The sequence below is a fragment of the Nematolebias whitei genome, chromosome 18 (genome assembly GCF_014905685.2).
Source record: "Nematolebias whitei isolate Nwh7 chromosome 18, NemWhi1, whole genome shotgun sequence".
NCBI lineage: Eukaryota > Metazoa > Chordata > Actinopteri > Cyprinodontiformes > Rivulidae > Nematolebias > Nematolebias whitei.
The window spans coordinates 13,794,153-13,816,259 of NC_056515.1; positions in this window are offsets into that span (position 1 = coordinate 13,794,153).

Sequence of the window (22,107 nt, forward strand, 5' to 3'; positions counted from 1 at the left end):
TTTGTTTTACCTGGACAAACTGCTGCTGCTGTCACGCTCCAGACAGGAAGCAGTGATACAGGCTCAGGTGTTGACATCACACCTGTTAAATCTGGGCTTCGCCATAAATTGGAAGAAAAGCTCGATTTTCCCGGCCCAGACAATTGTTTATCTGGGAGTGGAGTTAAATTCAACCACCATGAAGGCTCGTTTATCACAAACGAGAATTGACACTTTAAAAGACCAGCTCTGCCACGTAAGACCTGGCAGAGTGGTAACAACTGTCTCCGTCATGAAGCTGTTAGGAATGATGTCATCAGCTCACACAGTGGTCCCGCTGGGTTTATTACACATGAGACGCCTCCAGAGGTGGTTTGTGCGTCAGCGTGTGGATCCAGTAAAACAAAAGAGACGGATGATCACTGTCCCTCCAACCGTGAGGGCAGACCTCCGACACTGGAGAAACACCCTGGTTCTGTCGGAGGGAGCCCCCGTCAGCAGACCCACGTCACACGTGTCAGTCTTCACGGACACGTCGCTGTCAGGCTGGAAGGGGACATGCCTATCTCAAGCAGTTGGGGCGCTGTGGCCCCATCACACATCAGCCCACATAAATGTTTTGGAGTGTTTCACGGTGCTGAACGTGATTCAGCATTTTGCTCCCGTGCTACAGAATCAACACGTGTTGATTCACACAGACAACAAGGTGACTGCTGCGTACATAAACCAGCAGGGGGTATGCGCTCAGCACAGATGTTACACATTGCGCGAAAGCTTCTGTGTTGGGCTCACCAAAATCTGCTCTCCATCAGAGCAGTTTACATACCCGGTGTTGTGAACAAAGGGGCAGATGTGATGTCCAGGGGCGGCCCACGTCACGGGGACTGGACTCACCATCCAGACCTGATGACTCAGACGTGGCAGAAATTTGGCAAAGCAGCTGTGGACCTGTTTGCGACACGAGAGAACGCTCAGTGTCAACTATGGTTTTCCCTGAGCCCACGAGACGAACTACCGCTGGGGGTGGATGTGTTTGCCCACAGCCCATGGCCCAAAACGCTTCTGTACGCATTTCTTCCACCTCCTCTGATTTTACGGTTCCTGAACCGAGTTCAGAAGGAGGGATTGACAGCTCTCCTGGTAGCCCCCGAGCGTGTGAACACACCATGGTTCTCAGCCCTACAACGCCTGCTGTCGGGGCGCCCGTGGAAACTGCCATGGAGGGAGGATGCTCTCCTCCAGGCAGGAGGAGCGATCAGGAGTTACCTAGAAATAGGCCAGCACCTGTGGGTCTGGCCACTGAGCAGTTCCGCTTAGAGAGGATGGGTCTCCCACAGGAGGTAGTGCACACAATCCAGGATTCACGTGCTCCATCTACCACAGCACTATACATATCAAAGTGGACAGTTTTTCAGCGCTGGTGTACAGAGAAAGGTGTAGAGGCCACCTCATGCCCATTAGGTGGCGTGCTGTCTTTTCTACAACAGCTGATGGACAGGAAGTTGGCATCTCAGCACAATTAAAACGTACGCTGCAGCCATCTCTTCCTGCCACGAAGGGTTCGGAGACAGAACAGCTTTTAATCACCCGCTGATGAAGCGGTTTCTAAAAGGTGTACAGAGACGCAGGCCTGTTTCACGCCCACTTGTTCCACAGTGGGATTTAACGCTGGTCCTGCGAGCCCTGATCAAAGCTCCATTTGAGCCTCTGGATCAGGTTCCAATTAAATTCTTGTCTCTTAAAACAGCCCTGCTGCTGGCTTTAACATCCGCTAAGAGGGTGAGTGTTTTATCTGCCCTCTCTGTCGCTCTGTCATGTCTTAGAATTCAGGCTGACGGGCAGCTCAGCTGATTTAAGACCAAACCCAGCCTTTATGCCTAAAAACATCACAAGCTCTTTTAATCAAGACCGATATCGTTGGAGGGGTTTTTCCCTCCCCCCCACAGATCAGAAGAAGAAGCATCTTTCCATCTTCTCTGTCCGGTGCGGGCGTTGACGTGTTACATACATACACAGCTGTAATGCGCCAAACTCAACATTTGTTTGTGCATTATAGAGATGCACCTGCAGGTCGCCCGTTATCCACCCAGCGCTTGTCACACTGGCTGTGTGAGGCCTTTTTCTGAAGCCTACAGAGCATCAGTTTTAGAGCCTCCTGTCAACCTCAGGGCACACTCGACCAGGGGTATAGCATCTTCGACTGCCTTGCATAATGGTATGACAATGCAGGACATTTGGCACTGCGGCCGCTTGGTCAACACCCTGCTCATTCATTCGCTTTTATCTACGTGATGTGACGGCCCGTTCCATGACACATTCTGTCCTTAGTGCTCTAACAGAATGAATATTGTTGTTTTCATGGAACTCTGTTTAAGCTCACATCTGTCTGCATGCTTCAGAGTGTGAGATGTGTTATCAGTCACAAGTTGTGTCTGTTATTTTGGTTCTATTTTCACTAATCAGTTCATGACTATTGTTACCAATCAGTTCATTTGATTAATAATCAATTCATTTGTTATTATTAATCTGTCTATACTGTTCAGCCATGAATGCATAGTTACACAACATGCGTCTGTGCATGGCTCACATAATTACACAATGCGTAATTATGCACATGGGGAGCTGAGTGACAAGACGTTTTTTGGGCAAGCTTCTGCTTCATACGGTGTTCGAATGGACCCAGTGAGGCGAGGACCACATCTGCTTCGCCCTTAACCTACCAAGCGACAACCTTAAAGGGCGAAGCTTATACTAAATAGAACGTTGGTTACGTACTGTAACCCCAGATTCTATGAGTATAAGCATAGCCCTTTAAGCGTCGGGCCTCACTGGCTTCTAAATGGCTGAAGAAAAAGCTATTTTTGGGAGCCGATTTCCCGCTCTTAACGTAATTTATACGGACCGGGTAGGGCCCACACAGCAGGTGGGCGTGGACTAAATTTTTCAGTGCAATGCTCCGCATAACGGGATAAACCCACCAAGCGACAGCCTTAAAGGGCTACGCTTATACTCATAGAATCTGGGGTTACAGTACGTAACCAACGTTTTTGTCCTGTTGAGCTCTCTGAATTTTCAAAAATAATTGTTTCATCCAAGCCATCAACAAGTTTACTACATCCCATCCTAACCAGACTGTTTAAAGAGTTATTTCCCCTAACTAATACCCCCATTTTGGATCTTCTTGCTTTGTTATTAATGACAGTTATAAGTGTAACCTGATGTAATTTTATGATAAAGACATAAAACATGATAAATCTTAAGGTGTTAGATTATTTAAACTGGTAATATCTGAAAGAGACATGCTTAATTGCTGAACATTGAAATGAAGTGTGCTTGATTTTGTGACTTCTTGGGAGGTTTCTTAAAAGGTTTGTCTAGTTGTTAGTTTTGTTAAAACAACACCCTAGTAGTTTTCTATTCTTAATTACTAAAAGATTACCAGAGCACGTACCATTGCAAACATCATAGAGAGATAACAATCGTTAATGTAGGGTACCTCATGGTAAACTTAGGGGTCACGGTTACTTGGCTGTATTGGAGCTGTGAGGTGAGATAAGGGTGTGTCCTGCAGATGAAGGTTGTTAGTTTCTAGTCAAATCTTTCTCGAACCCAGCCTAAAGCCCTATTTGTACGGGATTAGTTTTACCTAGGGACCACATGCTATTTGTAATAATTAAGGAGATTGTCTGTGTTGTTAATTCCTTGTGAATTGGCCCTGTCAGTAATTTGTAAAGTAAAAATTCCCCTGCAAATTGCCTAATATATTTTGCTGAACTCCGAAGTCCTTTGATAATACTAGTCCAATGTGAATAGGCATCTGTGTGATTTGGACAGAAATGGTAGGGATCCGAGATGTAATGAGACATTTTTTGTTTTTGTTTAAACAAAATCATTTGGAAAATTATAGAACAAGGCTATTTCAAATGAACATGCTGCTCGCTTTGTTTTTTTTTTGTTTTGTTTTGTTTTTTTGCTTCGGCTTTTATGCTGCTACGTCCTTCACCGCAGATGACAGCAGGTGTGGAGATGCGCACGTGATCAGCTGACCCATCCATCCATCCATTATATTTACCCGCTTCTTCCTTTTCGGGTAGCGGGGGTCGCTGGTGTCCATGTCCAGCAGTCACTGTGCAAGAGGCAAGGAACACCCTGAACAGGTCACAAGTCCATTTCAACCAGCGGGTCAGCAGACACACGGCCATTCAGGCGCACGGCCGGTGACAGCTGTCCATCTGAGCTTAACGTGGCTGTTTTTTAACCTCTTATTTAAACCAGCCGGTCGGACCTGCCTCCTCCTCAACAAGTAGATTAACACAATTTTATATTGTGCATTCTTTAGTTTTGCTGATTTGTAAAACCATATCAAAGCCCGAGACTGTCCCGGCCCGCACATTAAGCACATTTTATGGACCGGCCCGGTCATGACAACACAGCGCGTTAACATCATATCCGATGTGTGTAAATTTCAGCTAAATCTCAGGCTTTGGTTATCTCGTGCAAATGTGCCACATAAAAAGCAGACGTCGGGGAGTAATTTATTTATTACATGTGGTCCCTAGGTAAAATTAATCCCGTGCGAATAGGGCTTAAGAGGACCTGACTGTAGTATTGTTTGAGTAAGACTCTGGAGACATGGGAGGTCCAATTGCCTCATGTTGATGGAGGGCTGGACGAATGATAAACCCTGGGACGGAGACAAAATTTTCTAAGGTATAGCCATTTTTGTGTAAGCATAGATGAGATTAGCTGTGTTAGCCATCTTGAATCAAGTTGACTCCAAAAGTTAATCAGTTGTACATGTACTTATTATACAATATTTCTTTTCTGAGCATTTCATTGGAATCTGTACAATGGTTAATGACATATTTAGTAAAGTTTTTAACAAATCTGTTGCACAATATTTTGCTTCAGCAATGTATTGAAGACAATACTCAGTTACGACTACACCAGATAGCTTAATAAATGTGAAACTGGCTGAGTTATAGCCAGTTATGGTGTGTTTTCTAATGCGGCAACTATCTTGTATTTTTTTAATTAACCTGTTTTATATGTCCATCCATTGATTATTATCTGAAAGTTTCATTAAAATCTATCGAGTGGATCATGAGATAATTTGTCAACAGAGTTGACTCTAATAGATAATGGCAAAGTTTAAAAGATATTGTGCAATCAGTGCACAGGAAGAACATGCAAATGCCACAAAGAAAGGTTGGAGGTAAACTTTTTTGATGTGAAGTGACAGCATCGACCACTGTTCCACTTCATACTCACAGGCAAAAACATTATTGCCACACTTTCAGCAGCATGTAATAATAACCATGTGATGTGAAACTGACAGCAATGTAAAAGTTTGTAACATTTGCATGAACTACTCTGATATCTTTTAAGATTAGAGTCGTTTTAATACAGAAGAGATCCACTTTAGCTTTGACCCCTGTCTGACTAGCTGTTAAACTATCTCTTCAATCCGAGGTTGTTCAAAAGCTATTATGTCAAACCTTTATAGCCTGTTCAAAGAAACTCACTTCAAAAGATCTGAACCATTCTTTTAATTAAAATGGAAAAGAGATGGAAACTGCAGCTCTTCTGTGGTTCTGTACATGATCATGTAGCTGCTATAACACGAGTGCAAACTAAAGTTTTGACTGTTCTTCCCTAAAGAAAAATTTGCCCTTTATGTAAAGTATGGAAATTTTCATTTGTAGCAATCCATTTGCTATCACCCACAGCCAAAAAGCAAATCAGGACAATAATGTTTTTACCTGTGTCAGTGTGTGTATTTTTCTCAATAAAAAATCTTATGAACTACTAGACTAATTTTATTGAAACGTACAAAAAGTAATCAGTAAATGCCTATCTACAACTGATTGTGTTCTGGAGTCAACCCAGTATAAGTTGTCTGCCACAGCCAGCTGCACTTTAAAACAAAAAACTGGCTATAACTCATTCTGTTTTATATATAGAACTAAAATTTGATGTGGGAACAGCTAAGATTCATTCAGAACACATACTTGAGCATCATGTCTAATGATATTGTATGAGATGTCTTATAACATTATTTTCAAGATTTGACCAAAACAGCTACAACTCCATATTCAGAAGATTTATCTATAAGATTGTTTTTCTGGACAACAGTAAATCGCAATAGTTTTCCCAGGAGCATACAGTTCGTCACAGAGACCATACCGAAATGACAACACTGCAATGTCATAAATGAGCTTCACAGATGTCATTGAGTTTTTTCTGGTAATTTGCTCTAAAGAATTACTGCCTGAATTTGTAGCGCTCCTCTCAAGATCCACTTGTTGGGTAACATTGCCGTTGGGAGCTGCTTGATGATGAGAAGACAAAAAGAGTCTTTTAATTACAAAGACAACAGATGCTCCGGGGTTGCTGCTCTGCCCTTTCTTTTACGTAGTTTAATTTGCTCTCTGTTAATTAAATGTGCTTCTGCGTTGCATTCCATAAAAAGGATCTTAACGTGTTAAAACGAGACACAGTCTGAGAAACAATTCATCATCAGGTTTTTTTTTATTGGTGCTCTGTGAAGAATTCTGCTTGAATAATCTGTGCACAGAAAAGCCAAAGCTTATTTTTTTTTCACCCGCTGCAGAAAGCAGTGTTAATGTTTTTCAGAATCATATGTATGCATGTCATATGTATGAGCCCAGTTCATAGAAGGTGCCTACAATAAAAACATGTCCCCTTCCTACATCCATACCAATCATACAATAAAAGTCATAAGAATAAAAGTAGAACAAAACTGTCATCCATAAGTGGGTATTGCACATAGGTAAATAAATTCCTCACCCAGTACATGGCACAGTGTCACATGACACAAGAAACTTTAAAAGAAATAACCATATCCCTGATTGATCATTTATTTTGCAGCATTCAGGACTGTAATGGCCCATGAGCAGCATTTATTTTTCAGACCATTTGTTCTATATTTTGAAGATCTAAACCGTCTTCCTGAAGGCAGCAAGTTGACATCTGCTGCCCAGTGTGGGAGGAGTCAGCAAAGATCCTCTAAGCTCTACTGAGGCAGCGTGAGCTAGCAATGCCCTCCAAAAAGAGCATAGGACAGCCGCTAATCCTTTCTGCAGTCCTGGTTACCCTTTTCAGGCCCTCATGTCAGCAGCAGATCAAGCAGCAAACCATACGATGACACAGTACATCAGCACTGACTCTATGGTGGCCCAATAAAAGGACACCAACAGTTTCACCCCCAGGTGGCTCCCCTGCAACACCTGTGCAAAGTGGAGTCTCTGCTGTGCCTTTTTGACCAGTGCTGATGGATTGGTGGTCCAGTGAGGTACTCACTCAGTAATGTGTACACCCAGAAACTTGAAGGAGGCCACTCTCTCAACACACTTCACATTGATGGTCAACGGAGCATGGTCCCCTCTCTGCCTCCTGAAATCAGTGGTCATCTCTTTGGTTTTAGAAGTATTCAGCTCCAGATTGTTCTTGGTGCATCACTCTACCAACACCTTATTTCCTCTCTATAAGCTAACATCCCCCGTGATCAGGCCAGCCACAGTGGTGTCGTTAGCCAGCTTAATGATGGAGTTTGCAGGTGCAGATGTGAGTGCAAGCATGTGTATAGAGCAGGGGTGCCCACACTTTTCAGCATGCAAGCTACTTTTAAAATGACCAAGTCCAAGTTTCATTCAACCTTTATTTAAACAGTTTAGTCCCACTGAGCCACGAGGACTCATTTAAAAAAGAGACCTGGAGAGACAAAGTGATCTACCTACTATAAAAATACAAAACATTACTCAGAAGAATCAGAATCAGAATAAGCTTTATCGTCACTGTACCAAGATACAATGAGAATATGTCCATACAGTTCTCCGAAAGATGAGAGGCGTGCACATAACTGCTGCTGTGATAGCGTGGCCTCTTATCCTTTACAGCAGTGGTCCCCAACCTTTATTGCACCATGGACCGGTTTAATGTCAGACTATATTTTCATGAACCGGGGTGGGGGGAAGTCTGAGGGTCCTACTCCAGAGAATTTTGGATAAAGTGGTAAATGCCATTTCCTGCATTCTGGTGTATTTTAGAGGTTTATTACAGTAAATTAACATGAAACAAAAGATGTAAACTCATTATTGAAATGACTGCAAAGCATTTGTAATGCAAAACCGCTGCACATAGGCATCGCAACCATTATATGTGAAGGGGACAAGTCCCCCCCACATTAAAAAAAACATTCATTTGGACACCCCCCCCCCCCCACACACACACACACACACACACACACACACTTTTACTATGAAACATTAGTTCAGGCGGCGCAGTTTCTTTCTTCATGAACAAATCCATTCCACTTGATTAATAGGAGAATACTCAAACCACTAAAACTCCACTCCAGGTTTTCCTGGTTACCTCCAACTCTAAATACAGCAGCCTGTTGCCACAGTCACAATATACGGTGGTCACAGAATATGGTGTAACACCTGCAGTGTTTCTGTGCGTCTCCTCCTGCCTCATCAGAAAACACGCACAGGTGGAGGAGGTGGAGATACCTCTGTGTTACTCGCTCGCCAGTTTAGCGAGCTTTATGTGGGCAGTTGTTGACCGGGGGGGTGATCATAAACATATATTCATGTTAGGAGGATGCTTGAAAGGAGCGCTACGTCTGTAGCATGTTAGCTTAGCAGTAACTGTGACGCTGGAAGATGCTGCAGATGTAAGAGACGCTGTGTGTTCAGGTGCATTAAAGTTGAAAAATATTTAAAACCCCACACCTTATTGTCCTCAAGGTTCATGAGAAACATCATTAGATTAGTAGTGTTGAACACAAGTAAAAATGTCTAGTGGTGATGTTTTTTATTTCTCTACAAAGACAAATAGTGCCGACCTGACGCTCTGTATTAAAGTGCATAAAAGTTAAAATTACTTTAAACCCACAGCTGAATTTACGATTTGCGATAGATTAAACTGATGTTGGCCTGTTTTGAGGCCAACCAGGGAGTCAGGGACAGATAATCCACAATTGTTGATTTATTCAGGCAGACTTTTTTTGTCAGCCTTGAGTCGGTACTGATACTTCCAAGATCTGAAATGACCAGATTAGGCTGCATTCTGCTGTTCTGTGCTTATGAGCCTCTTCAAGGTTATTTCATACTGATGAGTCCAAAGCCGCAGGTGGCCTGCAATTCAATTCAATTCAGTTCAGTTCGGTTTATTTATATAGTGCCAAATCACAACAAAGTTGTCTCAGGGCACTGAACAGAAACATTCACATACATAGAAAAGCCAATTAGTAAAGTTCTCTATCTAAGGAGGCCAGCAGACAAGTTGAATCTTGGCTTCATTGCAGTCTCCCATCCTGAGCAAGCACAGTGGCAACAGTGGAAAGGAAAAACTCCCTTTTAAAAGGAAGAAACCTCCAGCAGAACCAGGCTCAGGACAAGCGGCTATCTGCTTTGACCGGCTGGTTTGAGAGGACAGGAAGGAGAGACAAACAAACAATTGTAGGTCCAGATATAAGTCCAGGTGTACCTGAAAGACAAAAAAAAAAACCCACTTAAACACAATTCAAATAATTTCCATCTTACGGTTTAGCTTGTAAATCACATGATTTTGAGTCCTCAAAGCACGAACCAAACCTTCACATAGGCAGCAGTCTGACCAGGCCAGATTAGTGCAGCTGTCTTCTTTGTGTGTTGATAAACCAGGATCCAGGCTATTCCAAAATCAGGTAACCTGTTATCATAAATCCAATTATATGCAATTTTGGCGTCCTCCATCGACAGCAGAGGTAGACACATCACCTCCAGAGATATATCCAGCTGCATGCGTGTCGTCCAAGCAGATGAGGGTTCTCCAGGACCCTGTCGCTTTGTTGAAAAGATTTTGTCATTTGCGTCGAAAGTCCAGTTGGTCAGATCCAAAACAGTAGTTTTCATTTTGGAAGATGTGTAAAAATAGGAGCTGCTCCGATACACAGACAGAGAGCAAAAAAAAAAAAAAAGCAGGAGGAGAACAGGGAGAGCGAAGAGAAAATGTGCGCCTCGTTCCAGGGCCAGTGAAGAAGAAAAAAATAGTTAAACTAATATAACAACAACTTTGTCCCGTATCTGCATAAAATAATCTTGGTTTAAAACTGACATGCATATCTGATTTGAATAGGTGATATGCATTACTTGAAGGAATGGTAGGCCTTTTATACTTGTTAAGAATTTATGTGACCTTCTCAACAATAGCGTTTCTTATCTTAATTAAATAAGCTTTCCGAAAAAGTGCTGCAAGTTGTTTGTCACTCCAACTAGTTCTGTATCACTACTGGTTTCATTTGAGAGAGAGAATTGCAAGTGCACAACGAGAAATTGGATGTAGGTGCCAAGAGCCAACTCACTCCACATCTCCATCAGTCAGACATTGTTATTTGTTCATTTGTTCAATTTTGTTGGCTTTTGTTTTCTTTTGTGCTTCATACCATAATTTCCCCTGTGAGCCTGAAAATCGATATGTTCTCGACAGCCATACGCTTGGCATTGTCCTCTTCTTTCCAACCTTCCCTGCAAATCCAAGATAAAAATATATAAACAACAGCATGCAAGGGCAGTACATGCTTGTACACATACATCTCCCAAAGGTGTAACAACAGTAAAGTCTAAAAGTCTAATTTGATGGATTTTTTTTTGTATTTCACAGCAATTTACTGTAAAATTAAAAATATAGTTTGGATCTTTGGAAGTGGGAATGCAAATAAACATCTAATCTAACTTGTTGTAAATAGCTTTCTGAAGAACCTTAGCTTGGAGAAATGGACTTTAACGTTGGAATGATAGTCAAACTAGACCAGGACTTGACGTACATCTCCAACTAATTAGCTTTCAGAGTCATTCTACCAGAGCTGATCAAATTATTCAGCACAAAAATGAATACAACACTGCTTTAAAGCAAGTCTAAACTCACAAAATTCATATTTTATAAACCATTACATTGCCACAGGTTTTGTTTTACATTTATTTCAGCAGGAATATTGAGACATTCCCGCATGAAGTGCCACAGCTAATTGCTGCTACCACTATTTATGCCTGCAAATAATCATAGTTCATAACCGTGTAATGATAAACTGATTGCAGTGAAAATATTTATAATAATTGCATTAAATACTTTAATTTTATTTATTTATTGGGAGGTGGGGGTGAAGATATTTTTAAAATCCACTTGGTCTTGGACCTATTCAGACTAGCCATTAGCTTGTCAGTCCTGCCAATCTTTCTCCCGATTGTCTTCAGTCTAAGTATTATTTGCAATAAGTAAATAAAAAATGCTCGTAACCTTTCCACAGAGGCCCACATCAGAACATCTGAAGTGTCACATGGAGTCCTGAATTTAGGTTTGAAACTACATACAAAGGGCAGTTCAGACTTGTTATGAATCCATTACAGGTTTGATTCAAGTGTTTTAACCACAAGTGTTGTACTCCAACACCTAAGTTTACATTTGGTGACAAATTCTGTACCCCTAAACTTTTTGCAATCAGATATTGCACGGTATGCAGTTGTGCGCATGACCACATCACAGAGTGGGGTGTCAGTCAGCAACAAACAGGACATCAGCATGTCTGCTGATGGTACTGTAAAAAAAGACCTTATTTTCAGACATCTGGTCTATGTTTGTGTCATGACTGTAGTAATTCAAACTACCTGTAGTAAGTGCTATTGTGTTATGTGCTTTGTTTATCTGCAAGTTAGGAACAAACAACTAAAGTTGAATAAGAAGTTGTGAAGTTATTGTAAGTTTGGTGTGCATCGTTCCATGAAATTTAACAGATCCACTGCCATACTACTATTCGTCTTCTTTTTAGCTATCACAATCCTTTCACACTTTGCCAAGTTGGGACTGTTCCTTGGAGGTGATATTATAAAAAATCATTTTTTTTGTATTAAGAAGGATTTTCAAATCTTATTAAATCTTTTGGCCAAAAATGCTTCAGAATATTCCCAAGGATTGCTGTTTAAATATCTTTATTATCAGCTAAGCAGACTTTTTTAAACCCAGAGACGTCCATGCTGCTTTATGTGGGGTCATGTCAGTTCAGTCAGAGGTTCTGCAGCGTGGCTCAGGATAGATTGTGTTCAGACTACCAAATGTATATAAGAGGGGTCTAGGTAGTCTGAGGGAAGATGATTTCAATGCACAGTGAGGCTGTTCAGACATGTATTTAGCACTAAAATGCTCTCCAAGAACGGTTTTAATGACAGGTCTGAAGAACCTCACAGAGGTTATCTTGTTTTAACGTCTCTCTCAGCCAAGGCTTCATAATCCTAGCAAGCTGAATCTTTGGTAACTGGACTTTTTGGTAGATTTTTAAATACTTTTTTTTTCATCCAAGGAGTTTTTGCAGTTCAGACTCTTCAACTAAGAAAACTACTCAAAAGAAAATAATGTCTTCAAGTATCAAAACTATGTCTATTTGCCTCTGATATTGTTAAGATTACTTACACATGCAATATTCTTTTATTTTACACAGATATTTTTAATGTTGACTCTCAGTTTTTCACACATGCAAAAAAGGTAACTGATAGCATTCCAAAAAAGTTCAATCGAGTCCTCTGGACATAAAAAAAAAAAAAAAAAAAAATGTAGAAACGTTTCGTCTCTCATCCAAGAGACTTCCTCAGTCTGAGGTGCTGTTTTCAGCTCAGCCTCTTAAATAGCACCTTCTCAGAGTGGATCAACCAGTTTGCTGCTGACAACCAAAACCAGCTGATCACATGATCAAGAAGGACCATCAGCCTAACAATGGATCATTAACACACTGATGGCTGTTTACTACTCACAGGGGGCTGAGTGATACTAGCAATCACAGCATTGTAAGAGGGGGACAGTTGAACCCGGAGGCCTCCACCCCTGTTTAATGATGGACGGTTTCTTTTCACAAAGATGGCCTCCTTTACTCTTCTCTCAAACCATCGTTCCTCTCTGTCCAGGATGTGAACATCTTCATCCCTGAAAGAGTGACCGCTGGCCTGGAGATGAGTGTAGACCGCAGAGTCCTGGCCTGATGGTATTGCTCTTCTGTGCTGGGCCATCCTTTTGGTCAGTGGCTGTTTAGTTTCCCCAATGTAAGACTGATCACAGCCCTCCTGACACTGAACAGCATACACAATATTACTCTGTTTGTGCCGGGGGACTGGATCTTTGGGATGAACCAGTCTTTGCCGTAATGTATTTTGGGGTTTAAAAGCCACTGGGACGTTATGTTTAGAAAATAAACGTCTCAGTTTCTCTGATACTCCCTCAACATATGGAATGACCACTGGTCTGGATCTGGGTTCCTCCTTTTCACCTGATGGCTGACTGGAGTCCTGTTTGGGTTTCTTCTCTGCTTTCAGGAAAGCCCAGTTAGGATATCCACATTGCTCTAGAGCCTGTCTTGTGTGGGATCTCTCCTTCTGCCTGGCTCCTGAGTTAGTGGGGAGGCTGTCTGCTCTGTGATACAGAGTCCTGATGACTCCTAACTTGTGCTCCAAAGGGTGATGGGAGTCAAACTGCAAATACTGGTCTGTGTGGGTGGGTTTGCGGTAAACCTCGGTTTGCAAATGTCCTCTTTCAGAGACTGAGACCTCACAGTTCAAGAAAGCCAACCTGCCCCTGCCAACAGGGGTGGAGGCCTCCGGGTTCAACTTTCCCCCTCTTACAATGCTGTTATTGCTAGTATCACTCAACCCCCTGTGAATAGTAAGCAGCCATCAGTGTGCTAATGATCCATTGTTAGGCTGATGGTCCTTCTTGACCATGTGAGCAGCTGGTTTTGGTTGTCAGCAGCAAACTGGTTGATCCACACTGAGAAGGTGCTATTTAAGAGACTGAACTGAATACAGCACCTCAGACTGAGGAAGTCTTTCGGATGAGAGACGAAACAGAAAAATTAAGCAAAAATCCAGAGAACAGCGTAAATATTTTAAATGTTGCAAGCTCAACATTTTTCCTCACTTGCTCTCAAGCAAGACGGATGCATTTTCTTCCCTCTCCCGTCTCCCTCCTGCTTTTTTTAATGCCCTCTGTCTTGTGCATTAGAGCTTCTATTTACACATCTTTCGAATTGTAAATTACTGACATGGATCATGGTCAGCTGGACTTTCAATGCAATTGATTAAAAAAATCCAACCAAGCGACAGGGTCCTGGAGAACCCTCATGCCCCGTTGAGACACATTTGGCAGGGTACGTCATGGATAAGTTGATGTGCCTTTCTGTATTGTCTAAGGATGCCGAAGATTTATATCATTGGATTTATGATAGCAGGGTTGATGCTTTTTGGCACCATCGGACATCTATGATATCGGCTATTAAAGAAGACGGTAGCAGCAGTTCTGGCCATGGCAAAGCTACTTTTTCTGAAGCTTTGGTTTGTGCTTCAAGCAGACTCAGCTGACTGCGAGATCAACTGTAAGATGGAAGCAATTTATGAGAATCGCAGGCCACTTGCGGCTTCTGGGACTTGCCAACATGTTGGGGACAACCTTGGAGGGAACTGATAAGCACTGACCAGTGGAAGCCCACAAATCTGGCCATTTTGGATAATTGAGAGTACCAGCAGGACTCAAGGCTGACAAGAAATAACAGTGTGCCCGAAAAAATTAACAACTGTGGCTTATCTGAATCTAACTCCACCATTCAGGCTTGAAGCAGACAGACTTATCAAATTTCTCCTGGGATGTGTGTAAACTAAGAAGGCTCTGCTCTATCCCCCGGGCAACCCCACCAAGAACTTCTGTGAATGCTTATCAGAGCTGTACTGGTTGACACCAACATCTTATCTGGACTATGGTGCTATCTGGAAGTGTTTCATGGACAAATCTCACTGTCTTCTCATAAGATGCATATGTAAGTGTCTATAAATGTGCTTGCTGGTAAAAAAAAAATTTATGTCTTAAATCGTGTCCTGACAAGGACAAGGTGTGAAAAGATCTTTTTGTGTAATACCACTATCCTTTCCTCATGGTCCTTCCCCCTTTTTCCATCTAAAGAATAAGGGCCACGCTCTTGGGAGCAACAGCTACGTGCACTCCGCCCATCTTTTGGACAACTGTACGAACATAATCTCACTGTACCTCGGTGCAATGATAATAAAGCTTATTCTGATTCTGATTCTCGTGAGAAACACGATCCTGTTGATGAAAACTAAACACAGTAGAGGTTGTCCTAAAAAACATTGTATTTAATAAAAATATTATATTTGGGAAGATAAAATGTCCGTAAAAATTAATAGACTCACTAGCAGTCTTGGACATATAGTCGTAAAAGTTCATTTGATTTTTAAACCACTTTTCAGGGTCAAACAAGCAAATTGCATAATGAAACTTGTTATTTTTTATATATATTGCACTTTGTTCTTCTTTTTTTTTTAAGGTAACCTGACACAAATAGCCAACCTAGCTAATATAAAAATGGCTGTAACTCAGTCAATTTAGCAAATATTAAAAGTGTCTTTAACTGTTTGAGACAAATCTGTTTGTCGGTTAGCAAAATATGGTAAGAAGCATTGGATGAATTTTATCAAAACTTTCAGTAATAAACCACTGATGTACTTGTAATCAGATGTACTTCTACAACTTATTAACTTTTGGAGTCATCATGAGTAAAAATAGTCACCACAGCTAAAAGATTTTAACAAACACAAAAATGATTAACTGCATTTTTTTATAGACAAATATGAACTGTACTTATATAGTACCTTTCTATAATATCAAGATACTCAACGCGCTTTACACTACAAGCTGTGCCCTATACAAATACTGAGCAAAACTTTCAGGTGCTAGTAGCTGACAGTTACTCAAATATTTCATAGATGCATTACACATAGAGTGTAATTTTTTAAGCTTTTATTTCTTGTAATTTTGATGATTATAGCTTACAGGTAATGAAAAAACAAAATTCAGTGTCTCAGAAAATTAGAATATTACATAGTCTTTTGGTACCTTTGTCAGAGTGGTCTGGTGCCAAGTCCTGCTGGAAAATGAAATCAGCATCTCCATAAAGCTCATCAGAAGAAGGAAGCATGAAGTTTCTAAAATGTTCTGATTGATGCTGCGTTGAATGTGGACTTCAGAAAACACCGTGGACCAGAACCAGCAGAGGACATGGACCCAAACCATCAGACTGCGGAAACTTCACTCTGGACTTCAACAACGTGGATTCTGTTCCTCCCCACACTTCCTCCAGACTCTGGGACCTTGATTTACAAATTACATGAAAATGTACCCTTTGATGGACTTGCGACCTGTCCAGGGTGTACCCCGCCCCTCGCACAGTGATTGCTGGACATGGGCACCGTCGACCCCCGTGACGCAAAATGGAAGAAGCGGGTAAAAGATAATGGATGGATGGATGAAAATTTACTTTCATCTGAAAAGAGGACATTGGACCACTGAGTAACAGTCCAGTTCTTTGTCTCCTCAGCAGGTAAGACACTCCTGACTGTCCCTGGTTCAGGAGTAGCTTGACTTGAGGAATAAGACATTTGTAGCTCATGTCTAGGAGTTAATCCGTTGATTAGTGTGTGACACCATGGGTTTACAATATTGAATCTCTTCACAATATCCTCATTTTTTAAGACACTGAATTCATGATTTTCGTTACATGTAAGCCATAATTATCAAAATTACAAGAAATAAAAGCTTGAAATATTTCACTCTGGGTAATGAATCTATGTAATATATGAGTTTCACTTTCACTGGGGTTGTTACTGTGAGGACTGTGTTCCCTAGTGTGTACTGTCCTCGTGTGGTCTTACCCCCTCGTCAGTGTTCCTATAAATCATGCGTTTGTTATTGTTCCCATGTCCGAGGACTATCCTCCTATTCATGTCGTAATCTGCCTCTGCTCCTCTTGTGATCTCCTCATCTCCTATGAGTAAGTTTTGCTGCCTTGTCAGCTCTTGATTTTTAGTCATTAAATGCTCTTTACTTTACCTGAGTTCCCTGTGTCTGCCTGCACTCTGGGTTCAACCTCACACACCAGATTGTGACAAGCTGATCCATCTGCTCAGGTTTTTATGTTAAAGATGTGTTTTTAATTTACGTTTAATCTGTTTATATGTTTTATTCACCAACTAATCATCTTACATGCAGAAGTGACGTGTTCATCAAGCTTGTTTTGTTTAGTCACCAGTTCAGATTCAAACAGAGGCAGTTTTCCATCAAGATTAATCAGCTGCAAAGGAGCAATCAAATAAGCCAAAATTGTAACCTTGATTAAGATTTTTTAACTGTTTTTTTTACTTGCAAGGACAGATTTTCAGGACAGGTCACACAGATATACAGGAAGAACAAGCATGAAGTCCAGTCAAGAGAATCTGCCACTGGGAGTGTGCGAAGCTTGTTTTTATACCTTATCAGGTCAGCCAAGCTCAGAGACTCTGAGGCGACCTTGGAGTGCCAGCTGCACGCAGTCGCCTTATCCAGCCCCTCATTTAGCTTTCTACTAACCCAAACATATGATTCATGGGCAGAGTTAACACTCTCAGCCATAATAGTTAAAAACCATAAACTTTGACCAAACATATTTTGCTAACAGACAAACGTCAGAGTCAAAATGTCAAGCAAAAATGTTGCACATTATGTGCAAAGTATGTGTTGAAGACAATGCTCAGCTATTACCACAATCTTAACTTAATATCTGTAAAACTGACTTCGTCATGGTCATTTTTGTGTTTTCTTAGTTTATGGCTATGACAGCCATTTCGAATCGGGTTGTTTTTTTTAAAGCAATTGAGTTGTAGATGTGCATCTAATTATTACTTTTTGAAAGCTTAATTAAAATCCATCCAATGATTCATGATAATTTGCTAACAAACATGTAGTTTATTTTATTAGTTAATGAATAATTTTTAAATACAAGTTTTGCACATTCAGTCAGTGCTCTATCTATAAGTTTAGGATCACTCCCATCTTTTACCACACCATATTTGACTAAGTTATTGTCCAAAGTACATAGAGACTATAAATGATAAATGGACTGTACTTATATAGCGCCTTTCTATCTTATTTCAAGATACTCAAAGCACTTTACACTAATCTGTGTGCACATCTACCCATTCATACAGCGCTCTACTAGAGCTCTACAAAAGCTAATTGAACAAATCATTCTAAAGACAATAATCAGAGCTTTATCACATTCAAACACCGATGGGACACACATCGGAGGCTATGAGGGGTTCAGCGTCTTGCCCAGGGACACTTCGGCATGTGACTGCTGGTGGATTCGAACCCCCAACTCTCACATTGGAGGACGACTGCTCTAACCACTCAGTCACAGCCGCCCCAAACATAACTATAAACAACATGAAAGATCCAGTGACCTTTTCATGTCCCTGACCTGTATGCACTTCAACCAAGTTGTATTTTTTCCTCTCAGGAGGTTGCTGCGGGGGAGCGCAGCAGAGAAGGACGGCTGCTCGAAGAACCTAAAGCGATGCTGTTCAGAGGGAACACCTTCAGCCTCCAGGTGTCCATCCAGGATGTCCCACGTTTACTCTGGAGCATCAAGCCTTTCACCACCTGCCAGGTAGGTACTCTCTGTCACTTACTGTATCAGCAAACATGTTTACTATGACTCCATCTGGGTTATGATTCAGATTTTAACCTGGAAAAACAGGTTGGGTTGTACCAACTAGATATAGTTGAATTTGGGAGAAGGAAAAAATATATATTTTTGTTTTCTTACCTTCACCTACTTCTTTTACAATTGTGCTTTTCCCTTAGTTATTTTTTTTTTTATCTTCTGTCACCAAAAGGCTAAGTTTGATCATTATTATTATGGATCTGGTCAGCTGGTCTATCAACGCAATTGATACAATTTTCTCGACTAGAAGACAGGGTCCAGGAGAACCCTCATGCCCTTAAGGGACACACGCAGTTGGATATGTCATGGATTCCTAGGTTGTTTGGAAGATGCCGTCTGTGCAGTCTGTTGAGGACGTAGAAGACAAATACATAATTGGATTTATGATAACAGGGTTTCTGCTTTTTGGAATTGGTGGATACCTGGGATATCCACTAATTAGGAAGGTGTCTGCAGCAGTTTTGGCAAGTAAAGCTGCCCGCCTTATGTGAAGGATTACTCCATGCTTCGAGCTCTCAAACTAATATTTGCGAGCTGAAGCGTAAACTGGATGTGATTTCTGAGAATCGTGGGCCACTTGCAACTCCTAGGACTCACCGGCATGGAGGAATAGACCTTGGAGAAGGCTAAGAAGCACGGGCCAGCAGAATGTCCACAAATCCGGCTGTTTGGATTTGCCATTGAGTGTACCAGCAGAACTGAAGGCAGACATGAAATCAGTAGAGTCGGTCTGCCCAAACAATTGTTGTTTATCTGAATTTGGCCTCCCCACTGGCCTAAGATTGGCCAATTTATCTCAAATTGCTCCTGGTGGATACGTAAATTAAGAAGCTCTGCTGCTAAACATAGACACTGATAGACACTGTAACATCTTCCTCAGGACTAAGGAAACTATCTGGAAGTGTTCATGGACAATCTCACTGTCTTCTTGTCTTCCTCCTTCCCCCAACCCCCTGCAAAATGTATTATGTCTCTCATCCTGATGCATGCTCAATAATCCAGGTAGAAAAATCCAAAAAAATTCAATCTGGTCCTCTGGACATTCATTGAATGTCCAGAGGACCAGATTGAACATTTTTGGATATTATGTCTCTCTATGTTACTTTTGCTGAGATAGATATTTTTTTGTTGTTGCTTCCTTACTCCGCGCCCTGTGTCAAGGACACAATGTGAGATCTTTTTTATACATTGTCTGTTTTTATACATTTTCTTGTCTAAGCTATAATGGCAGCGTTTCCTAGAAGCTTCAGCCCCAGTACACTTCTGTCTACCCTTCAGACGGCTGTACGGAACGCACTTTTACTGTACTTAACTGTGCAATGACAATAAAGTTGATTCTGATTATGTTTTAGCTTTTGTCTGTGTGCATGTGTTCCTGTCTGTTACCAAAATATTTCATTCTGTCAGTTTAACAGATATCAAGCTAAAACTTGATGTAACTCTAGCTGTAGCTCTACTCATTGAGCAGGATCTTTGGTTAAATATTTAGCGTTAACTGTCAGAGTTATGCCATTTTTCTGTTAGCAAAACTTTTTGTGAACCACTGGACAAATTTTAATTATTATCTTTACAAAGCAATCACTGGATCTACTGTACATGTACGACTGATTTAACTTTTATTCAGCACACAAAAATGATAACTCTGTCAGTTGTTGAGCTCAAACATGGTGTGGTAGTAAGTGAGTCAATCACCACACGTATGCTTTGAGCACATCATGTGGAATCACATATAACGTTATTTTCAAAGCTTGATCAAAATGGTAACAACTCAGGCTTTTTTTTTTTTTTTCAACTTAAAATAATTTTGGTTTGAAACTCTGGCAAGTAAGTTGATGAGATTTTTTTTTTTTGGTCACATCAAAGCTAAAGGGCAGCAGCAAGGGCACAGCAGGAGATCATCATCACAAGCTTAATTATGACCACCCGGCAGGAATATACACACAAACACACACATCATGGTTATCCTCCTGGGTGCTGCATTTTCTGCCCTGCCCTGTGATGTTTATCCCAGCAGCAACGTCCTATTAGTAAAATTAGCCCAGCACAGCACCTTCAGAACATCAACATGGAGATGTTAGAGCTGGGAGAAGGTTGAAGCAGGAAAATAACTGAAGGCCCTCACTCAGACACTCTTCACAGCTAAAGGAGGCTTTTCAGAGAGGATGTCCTTCTGCATGATGGATCTGAAGAGACGATGATTCATAGGTAAAGCACTGGCATGACCCGTTCTCTCTGCTCCATCGTCTGGGTCAAACGAGTAGGTACTGACAGCTAAAATGGATCCTTCAGGTTGCTTTAGCTCTCGGTTTTTTTGTGCATCAATATTTGGAGGAAAAATTGTGCACCATGCAAATATTAAAAAACCAGTGCTTTCGTTCTAGAATCCCTTTACAGTTTTATGTAAAGAGGGAAATAAACGCTGCAAAAGAAATCAAACAGGCCAGAAACTGAAGTTGAAGGAATGCTCATCGCCATTCATGTCAGAGTTTTAAACAAACACAATCTAATATTGATAATTAAATGATAAAGTTTTAGCAATTTTTGGTTAAGCCGTTAAAATGTTAAGCACGATCTTGTGGTATTTTAGCTAATATCTGTCAAATAGACTGAATTACAGCCATTTTTATGTTATCTAAAGTTGATTAACTGTGGTGGTCGTCTTGAATTAAACTGACCCCAGAAGTTAATCTGCTGTAGTTGTTCAATGGGTAAATACTTTCCAAGAGTTTCTAAAAATTGTGGTTCATGAGATATTTTGCTAACAGACAGTGTTAACTCCAGCAGATATTGACAAAAATTTAGACAACAATGTTGTGCATTACTGTATATTATATTTTATTTTCCGAGCAGCCAGACTTTCAAGTAACCCAACGAGCCCCTTCACTGTCCATTTTTAAAACTCTTTTAAAAACATATTTATACTCTTTGGCTTTTAGCACAGACTGAATTTGCTCTGCACCATTTTTATTGTTTTTATTGATCTTAATGTTTTAACAACGGTTTTATTTTTATGTGTTTATATTTTCTTGATTTTATATGTACAGCGCTTTGTTGCAGCTGTGGTTGTTTTAAAGGGCTTTATAAATAAAGTATTATTATTATTCCAACAATTTTCAGTGAGGTCATCTGGACAGTTTCTTTTTTTTTTTTGTGCGGTCATCTGGACAGTTTCTTTTTTTTTTTTTGTGCTGAAACGTTTCACCTTCCATCCAGAAGGTTTCATCATGACTGTTGACGAATAAGAGGGCTGGCACCGGAGGAGGGGGCGTGCCAAAGACACCATCTTAGCACCAACATAACTGGTTTGTTCCACTTTGGAGTAAGCTGTTTGGGGGAAGAATCAGTTTTGTGTTGTGTGTTTCCTTGACTGATGAAGCCTTCTGGATGGAAGGTGAAACATTTCAGCACAAAAAAAAAGAAACTGTCCAGATGACCTCACTGAAAATTGCTGGATTGTATACCTGGATTATTGAGCATGGACTTTGTTGGTATTATTATTATTATTATTATTATTATTATTATTATTATTATTATTA